The sequence below is a fragment of the Bos indicus genome, chromosome 2 (assembly GCF_029378745.1).
Source record: "Bos indicus isolate NIAB-ARS_2022 breed Sahiwal x Tharparkar chromosome 2, NIAB-ARS_B.indTharparkar_mat_pri_1.0, whole genome shotgun sequence".
Taxonomy (NCBI): Eukaryota; Metazoa; Chordata; class Mammalia; order Artiodactyla; family Bovidae; genus Bos; species Bos indicus.
The window spans coordinates 28,572,589-28,590,414 of NC_091761.1; the positions used below are offsets into that span (position 1 = coordinate 28,572,589).

Genomic DNA, 17,826 nt, shown 5'->3' on the forward strand with positions numbered 1-17,826 from the left:
GGAGGTTTGTAACACAGAAAGACAGGGAGCAAGACCATCCTGAAGAAAAAGAGGTGCAAAAAAGGAAAATGGCTATCTGAGGAGACCTTACAAATAGCTGTGAAAGAAGAGAAGTGAAAAGCAAAGGAGAAAAGGAAAGATATACCCATTTGAATGCAGAGTTCCAAAAAATAGCAAGGAGAGATAAGAAAGCCTTCCTCAGTGATCAGTGCAAAGAAATAGAAGAAAACAATACATTGGGAAAGACTAGAGATCTCTTCAAGAAAATTAGAGATACAAAGGGAACATTTCATGCAAAGATGGGTTCAATAAGACCTAACAAAAGCAGAAGATATTAGGAGGCGGCAAGAATACACAGAAGTGCACAAAAAAGATCATGATCTTCACGATGGTGTGACCACTCACCTAGAGCAAGACATCCTGGAATGAGAAGTCAGGTGGGCCTTAGGAAGCGTCACTACGAACAAAGCTAGAGGAGGTGATGGAATTCCAGTTGAGCTATTTCAAATCCTGAAAGATGATGCTGTGAAAGTGCTACACTCAACATGCCAGGAAATATGGAAAACTCAGCAGTGGCCACAGGACTGGAAAAGGACAGTTTTCATTCCAGTCCCTAAGAAACACAATGCCAAAGAATGCTGAGACCACCACACAATTGCACTCATCTCACATGCTAGTAAAGTAATGCTCAAAATTCTCCAAGCCAGGCTTCAGCAATACATGAACCGTGAACTTCCAGATGTTCAAGCTGGTTTTAGAAAAGGCAGAGGTATCAGAGATCAAATTGCCAACATCTGCTGGATCATCAAAAAAGCAAGAGAGTTCCAGGTAAACATCGATTTCTGCTTTAGTGACTATGCCAAAGCTTTGACTGTGGGGATACCAAAAATTGTGGAAAATTCTGCAAGAGTTGGGAATGCCAGACCACCTGACCTGCCTCTTGAGAAATCTGTATGCAGATCAGGAAGCAAGAGTTAGAACTGGACATGGAACAACAGACTGGTTCCAAATAGGAAAGGAGTATGTCAAGGCTCTATATTGTCACCCTGCTTATTTAACTTATATGCAGAGTACATCATGAGAAATGCAGGGCCGGAAGAAGCACAAGCTGGAATCAAGACTGCTGGAAGAAATATCAATAATCTCATATATGCAGATGACACCACCCTTATGGCAGAAAGTGAAGAAGAACTAAAGAGCCTCTTCATGAAAGTGAAAAGAGGAGAGTGAAAAAGTTGGCTTAAAGCTCAACATTCAGAAAACTAAGATCATGGCATCCAATCCCATCACTTTATGGCAAATAGATGGGGAAACAGTGGAAACAGTGGCCGGTTTTATTTTCTTGGGCTCCAGTATCACTGCAGATGGTGACTGCAGCCATGCAATTAAAAGACGCTTACTCCTTGGAAGGAAAGTTATGACCAACCTGCTGCTAAGTCACTTCAGTCGTGTCCGACTCTGTGTTACCCCATAGATGGCAGCCCACCAGGCTCCCCCATCCCTGGGATTCTCCAAGCAAGAATACTGGAGTGGGTTCCCATTTCCTTCTCCAATGCATGAAAGTGGAAAGTGAAAGGGAAGTCGCTCAGTCGTGTCTGACTCTTTGCGACTCCATCGGCTGCAGCCCACCAGGCTCCTCCATCCATGGGATTTTACAGGCGAGAGTACTGGAGTGGGGTGCCATCACCTTCTCCAACCAACCTAGACAGCATATTAAAAAGCAGAGATGTTACTTTGCCAACAAAGGTCCATCTAGTCAAGGCTATGGTTTTTCCAGTAGTCATGTATGGATGTGAGAGTTGGACTATAAAGAAAGCTGAGCATGGAAGAATTGATGTTTTTGAACTGTGGTGTTGGAGAACCACTCTTGAGAGTCCCTTGGACTGCAAGCAGATCCAACCAGTCCATCCTGAAGGCAATCAGTCCTGAATATTCATTGGATGGATTGATGTTGATGCTGAAACTCCAATACTTTGGCCACCTGATGCGAAGAGCTGACTCATTTGAAAAGACTCTGATGCTGGGAAAGGTTGAAGGTGGGAGGAGAAGGGGATGACAGAAGATGAGATGGTTGGATGGTTCACTGAGTCAATGGACATGAGTTTGAGTAAACTCTGGGAGTTGGTGATGGACAGGGAGGCTTGTGTGTTGCAGTCCATGGGGTCGCAAAGAGTCAGACACAACTAAGCGACTGAACTGAAATGATGACACTACTAAGAGTTCTTTTAGCCTTTTACCTTCAATGGAAAAAGAGCTTGTGTTTCTGTGTTTACTTTTCCTAAGAAATCTTCATTCTATAAATTCCTGGAATCCTTGGTTCCATAAATTCTATTAGATTTCTTAGAAATCTTAATTCTAATTTTCATCTCCTTGGCCTCTTAAAACTTTTGAAAGCCCACATCACCACATTCTGCTCCACCCCTAAGCCTGTGGGACTTAAGAATCAGAAAGTATCTTGACCTGAAAAGTGGGGGGAAAAAACTCCAAGTTCACTTGAATGCATTTTCCATCTTCATAGGCTCTTAGTACCCCTGTCCCTGGATATCCTGGTTGCTCTGCAATGCCTTCAGACACTTGGCTATTTTTTTATTACATTATTTTGCTACTGCAGCTGTTCTTAGAGGGGAGGTTAGTTTAATAGAAACTATTATGTCATGGCTGGGAGCTGACTCTAGTCATAGAACTCACAATCTGGATTTATGTCTTAAATTTAAGCAGAATCATGTGAGTGTGAAAATATTTCAAGGGAGGAGCAGAAAAATCCATAATTTTTCATCAGTTTTAAAAACATATGACATAAAAGAATTAAGAATCACTGCTGTAATTTCTAGGAGCCCAAGAGAGTATAAAAAAATGTTGGCAGATTGGCAGGAGGTAAGGAAAAGAAATTACTGCTGTGGATACTTCAAGTGGCTCATTAAGGTCTCACAAATTGAATATATATGATCAATACTACAGATTTTCAGGGTATGCTATCCCAACATTTGCACTCTGACATCAGGATTATTTTGAGCTAAAGGCCACTGGAAAGAAGCAAATACACAAACTTTCTGTCCTCCTTCCTACCAGGAAGAACAGGATGATTCTTCATCATCTGAGGCAACTCTAGATTTTTATCAGCCCAGAGATAGTGATGAGAGGAATCTACGCAGCCAACATCACCAAAACAACGCTTATCTTCCACCTGCTTCCTATGTATTTATCTTTCCACAGTTTGTCACCCTCCAAGAACCTAAAGCCCTTTTCCTTTGTCTTGTCACTCCTCTAAAAATATTGTTCTTTGTCCATATACTATATAAACCCTAAGTTCTAACCACCTTTTGAGATTCTCAACATTAAAAGTTTTCCTGGGTGTATGTGTAATACGCATGTTAATAAACTGTGCTTGCTTATCTCTTGTTAAATTGTGTTCCATCAGCTTATTTTGAAGGCCCAGTCAGGGAACCTGAGGAAATAGAGGAATTTTTTTTCTCCCCTACTGTTTTGTTGACCCAGATAGGATGCTTGAGACATCCCACCTACCCCAGAGGTTACAACTAAATCTTAGAACTGACCAAACCAGCAAGAGGTAAGAATTCTTACCAAAATCAGCCTCTAAGATTTCAATCTGTAGAGTTTACCTGAAAACGGTAATAAAAACATCTGTTTTCCAAATTGAGATGAGCAGCAGAAAACTTTTCTGTGAACTACTTTGGTTGTATGTGGCTTTGGCCATTTGTTATTGATCCATTCTTGGGTAGCCACAATTTCCCTCTATCATTGTCTTTTGTCATAAGGTGGAGAATCATAGGCATAGGGTAAAATCTGAAAAGCTTGTTGTTTGAATCAGCCTCACAAACTGGCGAGTTCATAGTTCTCACCATAGGGGAGTCATTTTGGACAAAATTTTGTTGTGAGTCACCAATTACAAAAAGAAAAAAAAAAAAAAAAAACATGAGATCTTCCTTCTCTCTTGCTTTTTGTCTTGAGAGCTGGGCTAGTATCTAGGGCAAGTGCACTCTCCCTGACTTTTATGCTTGCTGGGCAGCAGAGGTTGTTGGGCATGCATCTGTAGGTGGCCATCTGTCAAGCTTGGGACCTAAGACATACCCCTACCATTAATGCCAGCTCTCAGAGGAATTTGTCTAAATAAGGGGGTCTCAATTCACAAGGGATATTTTCTGTCTTTTCCCTGCATTGCCTTGTCAGTGCTAGGAAAATCTCATCTCTGTATATTCTACTAGCTACCATAGATTAATGGGTTGTGAGTGGAGTGTCCCATTTTTCTGGAAGCTCAGAGATTTCTAATTGCCTGTGGCAATGAAGTTTTTGCTTTTCTTTATCAATACTATCTTTGGGTGGGAGTGATGTTTTTGGATTATTGGATTATTGTATTTGGATTATTTGTATTCATTCTAGAGACAGCTCTATCCTCCATGGTGTTGACTTAAACAGTCACAATCAAGAAATTGAGTTACATTTCATTTGGCGGGAATGTTAAAGACTTCAAGCCTGGGAGACAGCTTCTCAGGCGACCCTGAGAAAAAGGATTCAAGGAGTCAGGTTATAAAGAAGTTTGTAACAAAGGGGTGAAACAAACCTTGTGTGCACCAGGACCCAGAGACCCCACAGAGACTGGCCAGAAGTATGTTTGAGTGTTTCTTGCGAAGGTATGTGTCAGCAGTGGCCTGGCGCAGGAGCAGGGGCTCTGGGTGCAGTAGACCTGGGTATGCCATAAGCCCTCTTGGAGAAGGTCACCATTAACCCCACCATAGAGCCATAAGAACTTACAGAGGACTGGGGAAACAGACTCTTGGAAGGCACAAATAGAAACTTGTATGCACCAGAACCCAGGAAAAAGGAGCACTGACCCCACAAGAGACTGACCCAGACTTGCATAGGAGTGTCCAGGAGTCTCCCACAGGGGCGTGGGTCAATGGTGGCCTGCTGCAAGGTCAGGGGCACTGAAGACAGCAGTGCTTGATCTTCATTACCTCTACCACAGTTTGGCCTCAGGTTAAACAACAGGGAGGGAACACAGCCCAGCCCACCAACAGAAAATTGGATTAAAGATTTACTGAAAATGGTTCCACCTATCAGGACAAGACCCAGTTTGCCCCTCAGTCAGTCTCTCCCATCAGGAAGCTTCCATAAGCCTCTTATCCTTACCTATCAGACAGCAGACAGTCTGAAAACCACAATCACAGAAAACTAACCAAGCTTTTCACAAGGACCACAGCCTTGTCTAACTCAGTGAAACTGAGAGCTATGCCATATAGGGCCAACCAAGATGGATGGGTCGTGGTGGGGAGTTCTGACAAAGCATGGTCCACTAGAGAAGGGAATGGCAAACCACTCCAGTATTCTTGCCTTGAGAAACTCATAAACAGCATGAAAAGGCAAAAAGATAGGACACTGAAAGATGAACTCCCCAGGTCAGTAGGTGCCCAATATGCTATGGGAATTCAGGGGAGAAATAATACCAAAAAGAATGAAGAGATGGAGCCAAAGCAAAAACAATACCCAGTTGTGGATGTGACTGGTGATGGAAGGAATGTCTGATGCTGTAAAGAGCAATATTATATAGGAAACTGGAATGCTAGGTTCATGAATCAACACAAATTGGAAGTGGTCAAACAGGAGATGGCAAGATTGAACATCGACATTTTAGGAATCAGTGAAATAAAATGGACTGGAATGCGTGAATTTAACTCAGATGACCATTATATCTACTACTGTGGCAAGAATCCTTTAGAAGAAATGGAGTAGCCATCATAGTCAACAAAAGAGTTCAAAATGCAGCACTCGGGTGCAATCTCAAGAACGACAGAAAGATCTCTGTTCGTTTCCAAGGCAAACCATTTAATATCATGGTAATCCAAGTCTATGCCCTGACCAGTAATGCTGAAGAAGCTGAAGTTGAACGGTTCGATGAACTAGAAATAACATGCAAAAAAGATGTCCTTTTCATTATAGGGGACTAGAATGCAAAAGTAGGAAGTCAAGAAACACCTGGAGTAAAGAAAGAGATGTTTATCTGGAACTCTCTTGCTTTTTCGATGATCCAGCAGACATTGGCAATTTGATCTCTGGTTCCTCTGCCTTTTCTAAAATCAGCTTGAACATCTGGAAGTTAACGGTTCACATATTGCTGCAGCCTGGCTTGGAGAATTTTGAGCATTACTTGACAAGCGTGTGAGATGACTGCAATTGTGCGGTGGTCTAAGCATTCTTTGGCATTGTGTTTCTTAGGGACTGGAATGAAAACTGTCCTTTTCCAGTCCTGTGGCCACTGCTGAGTTTTCCAAATTTACTGGCATATTGAGTGTAGCACTTGCACAGCATCATCTTTTAGGATTTGAAATAGCTCAACTGGAATTCCATCACCTCCAATAGCTTTGTTCATAGTGATGCTTCCTAAGGCCCACCTGACTTCTCATTCCAGGATGTCAGGCTCTAGGTGAGTGGTCATGAAGATCTTTTTTGTGCACTTCTTTTGTGTATTCTTGCCATCTCTTCTTAATATCTTCTGCTTTTGATAGGTCCATACCATTTCTGTCCTTTATTGAGCCCATTTTTGCATGAAATGTTCCCTTGGTATCTCTAATTCTCTTGAAGAGTTCTCTAGTGTTTCCCATTGTATTGTTTTCCTCTATTTCTTTGCTCTGATCATTGAGGAAGGCTTTCTTATCCCTCCTTGCTGTTCTTTGGAACTCTGCATTCAGATGTTTATATCATTCCTTTTCTCCTTTGCTTTTCTCTTCTCTTTTTTTCACAGCTATTTGTAAGTTCTCCTCAGACAGCCATTTTCCTTTTCTGCATTTCTTTTTCTTCAGGATGGTCTTGCTCCCTGTCTCCTGTACAATGTCACAAACCTCCATCCATAGTTCATCAGGCACTCTGTCTATCAGATCTAGTCCCTTAAATCTATTTCGCACTTTCACTGTATTATCGTTAGGGATTTGATTTAGGTCATACCTGAATGCTCCAGAGCCGCGCAGCCCCTAGACCATTCAGGTATGACCTAAATCAAATCCCTTACTATTATACAGTGGAAGTGAGGTGGCAAGAATGCACAGACCTCTACAGAAAGATCTTATGACCTAGATAACTACGATAGTGTGATCACTCACACAGTGTCAGACATCCTGGAATGCGAAGTCAAGTGGACCTTAGGAAGCATCACTATGAATAAAGGTATGTGAGGTGGTGGAGTTCCAGTTAAGCTATTTCAAATCCTAAAAGATAATGCTAGTCCTACACTCAATATGCCAGGAAATTTAGAAAACTCAGCAGTGGCCACAGGACTGGAAAAGGTCAGTTTTCATTCCAATTCCAAAGAAAGGCAATGCCAAATAATGTTCAAACTACTGTACAATTGCACTCATCTCACACACTAGTAAAGTAATGCTCAAAATTCTCCAAGGTAGGCTTCAACAGTAATTGAACCCTGAACGTCCAGATGTTCAAGCTGGATTTAGAAAAAGGCAGATGAACCAGAGATCCAATTGCCAACATCTGTTGGATCATCAAAAAAGCAATAGAGTTCCAGAAAAACATCTTCTTCTGCTTTAGTGACTACACCAAAGCCTTTGACTGTGTGGATCACAACAAAGTGTGGGAAATTCTTAAAGAAATGGGAATACCAGACTACCTGGCCTGCCTCCTGAGAAATCTGTATGCAGGTCAAGAAGCAAGAGTTAGAACTGGGCATGGAACAACAGATTGTTTACAAATTGGGAAAGGATTATGTCAAGCCTGTATACTGTCACCATGCTTATTTAACTTATATGCAGAGTACATCATGAGAAACGCTGGGCTGGATGAAGCACAAGCTGGAATCAAGATTGATGGGAGAAATATCAATAACCATACGCAGATGACACCACCCTTATGCAGAGTACATCATGAGAAACGCTGGGCTGGATGAAGCACAAGCTGGAATCAAGATTGATGGGAGAAATATCAATAACCTCAGATACGCAGATGACACCACCCTTATGGCAGAAAGTGAAGAAGAATTAAAGAGTCTCTTGATGAAAGTGAAAAGAGGAGAGTGAAATTTGACTTTAAAGTCAATATTCAGAAAGCTAGGATCATGGCATCAATCCCATCATCTCATGGCAAACAGATGGGGAAACAACAGAAACAGTGACAGACTTTATTTTTGGGGGCTCCAGAATCACTGCAGATGGTGACTGTAGTCATGAAATTAAAAGACACTTGCTCCTTGGAAGAAAAGCTATGACCAATCTAGACAGAGAAGTAAAAAGCAGAGACATTACTTTGCCAACAAAGGTCTGTCTGGTCAAAGCTATGGTTTTTCCAGCAGTCATGTATGGATGTGAGAGTTGGACTACAAGGAAACCTGAGCACTGAAGAATTGATGCTTTTGAACTGGTCCTGGAGAACACTCTTAAGAGTCCCTTGGACTGCAAGGGGATCAAAGCAGTCCATCCTAAAGGAAATCATTCCTGAATATTCATTGCAAGGATTGATTCTGAAGCAGAAACTGATACTCTTGTCACCTGATGCAAAGAACTGGCTCATTGGAAAACACTCTGATGCTGGGAAAGGCTAAAGGCAATAAGCTTAATGAGACAAGACTTAGTTATAAGCAAATTAGTCCTACTTTGATTATTTTTGATAGAAAGGGGGAAGACTGATGGAAATTCAATGAAAAATTATAACCAATCTTTATAGATGTTCATTATCTTTGAGGTAATTTTATCTCTTTGTAAACTAATTTTGCATTTTGTGAATTTTGTCAATAATTGAGCTTTCAATTTTTCTCTCATCCCCTTGAAATGAAGTTCCCGAGAACTAAAACCTGACTCTCCAGATTTCTCCAATTGCTACTGCATGTTCTCACTCTACTATCTAAGTACATTTCAAGCCCAACATCTAGAAATCTTGACTGACTGCATTCTGGATTCAAAAACTGGGTTAATAGTTTGTTCCAACCATTAAACTCTGTTTTTCTTTTGTTTCCACAGAAATGAATCTCATAAAATGCCTGAATGCTCACACGATATAGAAACCTAACTTAGGCAGGTTTCCTATTTTCAGTTGCATCACTGCCTTCAGCAATGAGACATAACTGCTTATCTGGATGGACCTATTTCCTGAAATAAGAAACTGGTTTGGTAAGATATGGAATGGTGTGCCCCATTTGTTCTTTTCTGCTTTTTCCAATTCATGTTTTCTCACCCTTTGCAGATCCTTTATCTCACAGCTTCTTAATCAAACCTCTGATTTTTAATATACAAAACTTAAAATTTTGAATGGAGAGTGAAATCCACTGACCTAAGGATTGTTTTGGGCTCAGGGTACGTGAAACAGATACACACAAACAAACCCTTCTCTCTTCTCCCTCTCTACCAGGACAGGAAAGGTGATTCTTAATCATAAGAGAAAACTCTAGATTCTTACCAACCGAGAGACAGCATTGATAGGCATGTTCATATCAGTTCAGTTCAGTTGCTCAGTTGTGTCTGACTCTGCCACCCCGTGGACTGCAGCACGCCAGGCCTCCACCAAACTCACTAAAACAACTCTTACCTTCCATTGGCTTCTCTCTGAATTTATCCTTCCACAGTTTGTTGCCCATAAGAACCTAAACCCCTTTTGTCTTGTCATTTCTCTGAAACTTATTTTTTTTATTTTGTTCAGATGCTATATTAATCTCAAGTCCTAACTACCCCTTTGAGTTATTCATCACTGAGTTCTTCTACATGTATGCATATAACACACATTAATAAGCTCAGCTTTTCTCATATTAAGCTGTTTTTATCAGCCTAATTTCTTGAGCATTAGCTGAAGAACCTAGCTGGATAGAAAGAGAAATTTTTATTTCCTTATGATACTAAGTACATTTTTCCAAGTATACTGATATTATCCCAGATGATGTTCAAACTATCTGAAGAAATGCAGAATAGTTTGAGGAGTTAATATATTAAAATGGACCTTAAAAGCAGAGTAAGGTAAAAGTTATAATATTTCTAAAATTATACTAGGTGCATTGTAATTTACCCTTTAAAAAACATTTCCTCAGTCTTCTATTAACAACACCCCAGAAAGGGGGGTACTTGATTGCTTTTAACAACAGAAAAATGACCTTGACAAGCAAGAGAGAGAGAGGAGAGAGGTGGGAAAAGGGAGCAGGCAGGGAGGGAGGAAGACAGAAGAGGAGAGAGAGAGAGAGAATTTCTTAAATTTCTTCTCAAGCATATCTAATCCTGAAAGTGATGGATAGATCATAGAATTTCCTCCTTAATGTAGAGAAGATTCTCCTTTTGCAACTATTACATGAAGCTTGCAGTCATATGGTAGAAAGAAGAAATGACATGGGAAAGCAAAGAAAAGCCTGCTTCTTGCCATGTTAGGGATAGTGGGGGCGGGGGTGGGAAGTAGGAAAAAACAATGATAAAGGCACTAGTGTCAGACTCCTGAGCCACTATCTTGCTCCTTTAGCCGATGATGCAGGCGTGTTACAGAAAATTAAGACAACACTAAGAGCAGTTATTTGGAGAAGGCGATGGCAATTGGAGAAGGCAATGACACCCCACTCCAGTACTCTTGCCTGGAAAATTCCATGGATGGAAGAGCCTGGTAGGCGAAGAGTCGGACACGACTGAGCGACTTTGCTTTCGCTTTTCATTTTCATGCGTTGGAGAAGGAAAGGGCAACCCACTCCAGCGTTCTTGCTTGGAGAATCCCAGGGACGGGGGAGCCTGGTGGGCTGCCGTCTATGGGGTCGCATAGAGTTGGACACGACTGAAGCAACTTAGCAGCAGCAGCAGCAAGAGCAGTTATTAGTCTTGACTCCCTGATGCAAAGAACATAGTGTGAGGGCTGCCTCAATCAAGTCATCAGGGTGAGATGGAATAGCCAAGAACAGAGTCCATTCTAGATTCCTGGCTCTTCCCACATGGCAGGGATGCTGACTGAGAGCCTCAAAGAACATGGTGAAACCACAACATGTATTTGAGAGCTGCCCAGGGATCATCCCCGGGCTTTGATACACACAGGAGAGATTAGAGAATGGACGTGCCATTCTCTAACTTCAGCACATGTCCCCGTAGAATGCCCAGAAAGGGCTTGGATGCATCATTCGTTTGTAGACTCCTGCCAGCACAAGCCTGAGGATCAGCAGGGGCCTGGAGGACCCCGGCTTGCCAAGGTACTAGATCACCTCCCATAGCTCACATACCATCTGAGGAAGAATCAGGAAAAAAGAAAATAGTGAAACTACACAAGTTTTCAAAAAACAGTTAAATTTAGAGAAACTAATTATTGGCTCAGGCTATGTTTCAGTTAATGTTACTATATCTCTACTTGCTACTCCTTGGAGGCTAGTGAAAAGAGATATGAGCCATTTTATAGAATAAAGGCACTGTATTTTTCTGGCACATCTGAGTACACTGTGAGTACATTTATGACCCCACTGCAGTATTAACCACAAAGTCAGTTGCATAATACTTATTACTACTGCTAAAACAATAGCATATCCAGTCTGAAGACCCATGGTAGGCAATGACACTCATTTTTCAGGACCATTTGAAAGGTTTTTTTTTGCTCTGGGGTGAGTTTGGAGAGAGTGAAATTCTCACGTTGGCTAAAAGAAGAGGATTTTAGCCAGGTTCCAAGATAATTACACTGGTCAACCAGCTCCAGGACATTAACAGCTGCTGTTTTAATCACCAATGAGATGGTTAGTTTCGACAATCTGGGAGGTGGACCAAAGGACGTGGCCTTGGTTCTCCTTTCACTTTTCATCAGTTCAGTGGAGAAAAGCTATCCTTCTGTCCTGATGCTCTCGCTCTGCAGGCTGCTGATAATCTGTGGCAGAGAGGGACCCCTGCACTGTCACCAGGAACACACTTGTCCAGGAGGAAGCACACAGGATTTAACGGTTAACAAACATTAACGTAACGTAGACCTAAGAAATTATTCCTGTCAATCTGATTCGTAGGGCCCACTTGACTCCCAAAGGACAAATTCTTCAATAGAAAGGGTAGCTACCTTCTTGATGGAACAGTAATTAAGAGGATATGACCTGTGCTTGACCCATGAGCTGGACCTGGGCAACTGGAGGCTCCCCAGCCCCTCCCCTGCCCTTGCAAGGTACACTTTGCCTAGTGTTCCCACAGGGGGAGCTGTTCCAAGGACACAGCCTTGAGAGTAAGGTGTGCTTGAGACCACCTGGTCTGAATGAATGCATGACTGAACCTAGTTAAGGTGTCTTTCAATCTTTTAAGATTCAGCTGGGCAAGTATGACAATTTACTCATCTTGCGACCACCCAGGAAAAACCTCACAGTAAGTTTCTTTGCTTAATGAACCTGCCCCTACCCCTCTGAAGTGGCCTGCCTCTTTCTTCACTTTCTCTTTGCCCTCTGTGTACAGGGACCGGTTTGTAAACTAACACGCTTACGGAAATATTTGGAGTGTGGCTCCTCAAACAATTTGTAGCTCCCTTTATGGTTTTCCCAAAACCTCTGTGTTTCCAAAATTAATGTTCTGATTTAATAGATGTTACGTTGGTCCTGCAATATAGCTCGGTCATTACTTTGTTATTCATGACTTTCACTTGATATAATTGCATGAATGGCACAGGAGGCTTGGCAGGGCTGGGAGCAGAAAACACCCGGTTCACAAGAACTATGAGATTTAATGGTGTCCAAATGCATCTGCTTGAGAAATATTCTAAAGCAACAGAAAATCCAGCAGAGATATTTAGCCTCTTTCAGTGCATTCAAGGCAAATACATTTTCTGTGAGTTAAAAACCTCAGTGGACGAATAAGAGAACGAGTATAAATTGCTGACTAAATTAATAACAGAGCAGTCAGTTGGGCAAGCATGATTCTAATGATTATTGGCAATTCATTCAAACATTTCTAAGGCATAATGAAATGCCCTTAAATATTTTGTATATACCTATACTACAGCACATAATATATTATAGTGAAAGTATTTACTTATATAGTGGTTTCTATTGGTAAATGCAGGAAAGTTTTGGGCTGGACCTATTTTAAAATCCTATTACAGTGTTGGAATTCAATCAATATTATTAAAAGATGACAAATGATCCTTTACTCTGTAGGAATGCAAAACCTTTAAGATGAATTAAATTGAAATACTATGGAATAAATTTAAATGTTTATTAGGATGAAATGTTTTGTAATAAACATAATATATTTTCTATTGAGCCTAGAATGAGGTGAATGAGGAAGATGAGCATAATTTATAACAAGAGGTTTAAAAAGATCTTTCTGATGGTCTCCCCTCCCCCCTTTTTTAAATGTGAATATGTATCAGTGTCTCTACAGATCTCCCTCTTTAAACTTGAAGCCTCCTCTCATCACTGAAAGGCTGGAAGGCTCCTAGGTAAACCTCTTACTCTATCTTCATCTGGGACCATTAGTATATTCTTCAAACAAGATTACAGAGATTTGATGAACAAAATCCAATCTTTCCCTTCCCACCCAATAAGCTTTTAATCAGTTGAAATGAAACTAATATAATTGAAAAGCAATGACAATTGCAAAATCTTATTAATATAGTGATGTCTATTCAGGCCCAGTGAAGAGTAGTTTGCATTTCTATAGGTGGTTGGGTGGGGAGGGTGCTGGGGCTTCAGTCTCCTTGTAAAGGTAGATAATTTCTCACTAGGGTTAAAATGACCTTTTCCTCAGAGTCCCAAGGCTGGGGAATGACATCAGGAAAGATACCAATAGAGTCGGGCCTTCCCTTCTAAGATTAAGAGAAGGAAATAAGAAGGGGGCAGTTAAATGCTCATTAGACAAGAAAAGCCAGAGAAAGGAGACAGTGTTGGATGGATGGACTACTTTTAACGCCTTAGTTTTATTTGAACGAAACTGAAACAAAGCATGATTCTAAAGGCGTATTTGTTTCAATTTCATCATCTAAAAAGATTACAGGGATTTCTCTGGTGGTCCAGTGGCTAAGAATCCACCTTGCAATGCAGGGGACACAAGTTCAATCCCTGGTGGGGGAACTAAGATCCCACATGCCATGGAGTAACTCAGCTCACATGCCATCACTATCGAGCCCACACACCACAACTAGAGAGTCCGCACACCACAGTGAGAGATTGTACATGATGCAACCAAGTTCCCACGTGCCACAACTAAGACTGGAAGAAGCCAAATTAATAAATAAATATTTAAAAAATGAAAAGATTACACATTTTACTGTCCTCTTACTGTTGTTCAGCCGCCCAGTCACGTCTGACTCTTTGTGACCGCATGAACTACAGCCCTCCAGGTCTCCCTGTCCCTTACCATCTTCTGGAGTTTGTCAGAGTTCACATCCCCTGCTTTGGAGATGCCATCCACCCATCCCATCCTCTGATGCTCTCTTCTCCTTCTGCCCTCAATCTTTCCAGCTATCAGGCTCTTTTCCAATGAGTTAGCTATTTGCATCAGGTGACCAAAATACTGGAGCTTCAGCATCAGCATCAGTCCTTCCAATGATTATTCAGGGTTGACTTCCCTTAAGATTGACAGGTTTAGCAATCCTACTGCTGGGCATACACACTGAGGAAACCAGAAGGGAAAGAGACACGTGTACCCCAATGTTCATCACAGCACTGTTTATAATAGCCAGGACATGGAAGCAACCTAGATGTCCATCAGCAGATGAATGGATAAGAAAGCTGTGGTTACATATACACAATGGAGTATTACTCAGCCATTAAAAAGAATACATTTGAATCAGTTCTAATGAGGTGGATGAAACTGGAGCCTATTATACACAGTGAAGTAAGCCAGAAAGAAAAACACCAATACAGTATACTAACGCATATATATGGAATTTAGAAAGATGGTAACAATAATCCTGTGTACGAGACAGCAAAAGAGACACTGATGTATAGAACAGTCTTATGGACTATGTTGCAGAGGGAGAGGGTGGGAAGATTTGGGAGAATGGCATTGAAACATGTATAATATCATGTATGAAACGAGTTGCCAGTCCAGGTTCAATGCACGATACTGGATGCTTGGGGCTGGTGCACTGGGACGACCCAGAGGGATGGTATGGGGAGGGAGGAGGGAGGAGGGTTCAGGATGGGGAACACATGTATACCTGTGGTGGATTCATTTTGATATTTGGCAAAACTAATACAATTTGTAAAGTTTAAAAATTAAAAAAAAATTAAAAAAAAAAAAAGAAAGAAAACTGCTTTAACACTAGTTGCACCTAAAAAAAAAAAGATTGACAGGTTTGATCTTCCCATTGCCGTCCAAGGAACTCTCAGGAGTCTACTCCAGCACCATAGTTCAAAATCAGGTTGATTATATTCTTTGCAGCTGAAGATGGAGAAGCTCTATACAGTCAGCAAAAACAAGACCAGGAGCTGACTGTGGCTCAGATCATGACTCCTTACTGCCAAATTCAGACTTAAATTGAAGAAAGTAGGAAAAACCACCGAATGGTCATTCAGGTATGACCTAAATTAAATCCCTTACAATTATACAGTAGAAGTGAAAATATATTCAAGAGATTAGATCTGATAGACAGAGTGCCTGAAGAACTATGGATGGAGGTTTGTAACATAAATAGGAGGTGGTTATCAAAACCATCCCCAAGAAAAAGAAATGCAAAGAGGCAAAATGTTGTCTCAGAAGCGCTTACAAATAACTAAGAAAAGAAGAGATGTGAAAGGCAAATAAAAGGGAAGATATACCCATATGAATGCAGAGTTCCAAAGAAAACCAAGGAGAGATAAAGCCTTCCTCAGTGATCAGTGCAAAGAAATAGAGGAAAAGAAAAGAATGGGAAAAACTAGAGATCTCTTCAAGAAAATTAGAGATACCAAGGGAATATTTCATGCAAAGATGAGCCTAATAAGGACAGAAACAGTATAGACCTAACAGAAGCAGAAGGTTTTAACAGGTGGCAGGAATAGATAGAACTAATATAAAAAAGATCTTAATGACCCAGATAACCACAATGGTGTGATCATTCACCTAGAGCTAGATATCCTGGAGTGAGATGTCAAGTGGGCCTTAGGAAGCATCACTACAAACAGAGCTAGTGGAGGTGATGGAATTACAGCTGAGCTATTTCAAATCCTAAAAGATGATCCTGTGAAAGTGCTGCATGCAATATGCCAGGAAATTTAGAAAACTCAATAGTGGCCACAGGACTGGAAAAGGTCAGTTTTCATTTGAGTTCCAATCCCAAAGAAAGGCAATGCCAAAGAATGTTCAAATTACTGCACAGTTGCACACATTTCACACGCTAGCAAAGCTAGGCTTCAGCAGTACATTAACCGAAGACTTCCAGATGTTCAAGGTGGATTTAGAAAAGGCAGAAGAACCAGAAATCAAATTGCTAACATCCATTGGGACATAGAAAAAGGAAAAGAATTCCAGAAAAACATCTACTTTTGCTTCATTGACTATACTAAAGCCTTTGCCTGTGTGGATCACAAAAAAACTGTAGAAAATTCTTCAAGAGATGGGAATACCAGACCACCCTCACTGCCTCCTAAGAATTCTGTATGCAGGTTAGGAAGCAACAGTTAGAAGCAGACATGGAACAACGGACTGGTTCCAAATTGGGAAAGGAGTATGTCAAGGCTATTGTCACCTTGTTTATTTAACTTAGATGCACAGTACACCATGTGAAATGTCGGGGTGAATGAAACACAAGCTGGAATCAAGATTGCAGAGAGAAATATCAATAACCTCAGATATGCAGATAACATCACCCTTATGAAAGAAAGTAAAAAGGAACTAAAGAGCCTCTTGATGAAAGTGAAAGAGGAGAGTGAAAAAGCTGTCTTAAAATTCAACATTCAAAAAATGAAGATCATGACATCCAGTCCCATCACTTCATGGCAATTAGATGTAGAAAGAATGGAAACAGTGACAGACTTTATTTTCTTGGGCTCCAAAATCACTGCTGATGGTGACCACCGCCATGAAATTAAAAGACACTTGCTCCTTGGAAGAAGAGCTATGACTAACCTAGATAGCATATTAAAAAGCAGAGACATTACTTTACCACCAAAGGTCCATATAGTCAAAGCTATGGTTTTTCCAGTGGTCATGTGTGGATGTGAGAGTTGGACCATAAAGAAAGCTGAGCGCCGAAGGATTGACGCTTTTGAACTGTGGTGTCAAAGAAGATTCTTGAGAGTCCCTTGGACTTCAAGGAGATCAAACCAGTCCATCCTAAATGAACTCAATCCTGAATATTCATTGGGAGGACTGATGCTGAAGTTGAAGTTCCAATATTTAGCCACCTGATGTGAAGAGCTGACTCAATGGAAAAGACCCTGATCCTGGGAAAGACTGAAGACAAGGGGAGAAGGTGATGACAGAGCATGAGGTGGTTGGATGGCCTCCCTGACTCAATGGACGTGAGTGTGACAAGCTCTTGGAGATGGTGAAGAATGGGGAAGCCTGGTGTGCTATGGTCTGTCAACACAACAACTGAACAACAGTTCATTGAACAACTGCTGAACAATATCAGCAGCAACTGAACAACAATAACAACAGTTTGAAGGCATCAATACTTTGGCGCTCTGCCTTCTTTACGGTCCAGCTCTCATAACCACACGTGATCACTGGGAAGTCCATACCCTTGACTATACGGACCTTTGTCGGCAGATTGATACCTCTGCTTTTCAACACACTGTCTAGGTTTGTCATAGCTTTCCTCCTAAGAAGCAACTGTCTTCTGATTTCATGGCTGTAGTTACAACCTGCAGTGATTTTAGAGCCCAAGAAGAGAAAATCTATCACGCTTCCATCTTTTCCCCTTCTATTAGCCATGAAGTAATGAAGCCGGATACCATTATCTTAGTTTTTT

The 17,826-nt window shown here is 41.1% G+C and overlaps 1 protein-coding gene across 5 annotated transcripts in view; it reads right to left on the reverse strand.

The window, feature by feature from the left end:
- Nucleotides 1–17,826, reverse strand: part of B3GALT1 (beta-1,3-galactosyltransferase 1) — a 619,500-nt gene that overhangs the window by 294,274 nt on the left and 307,400 nt on the right. For 2 of the 5 annotated variants that reach the window (XR_011569375.1, XR_011569372.1), the window contains one exon: nt 1–17,826. This exon is cut by the window's left edge and continues 15,361 nt beyond it; it is cut by the window's right edge. The exons of the other annotated variants lie outside the window; for them this stretch is intronic. The gene's annotated coding sequence lies outside the window, so the exon portion shown is untranslated. 5 annotated transcript variants of the gene reach the window in all.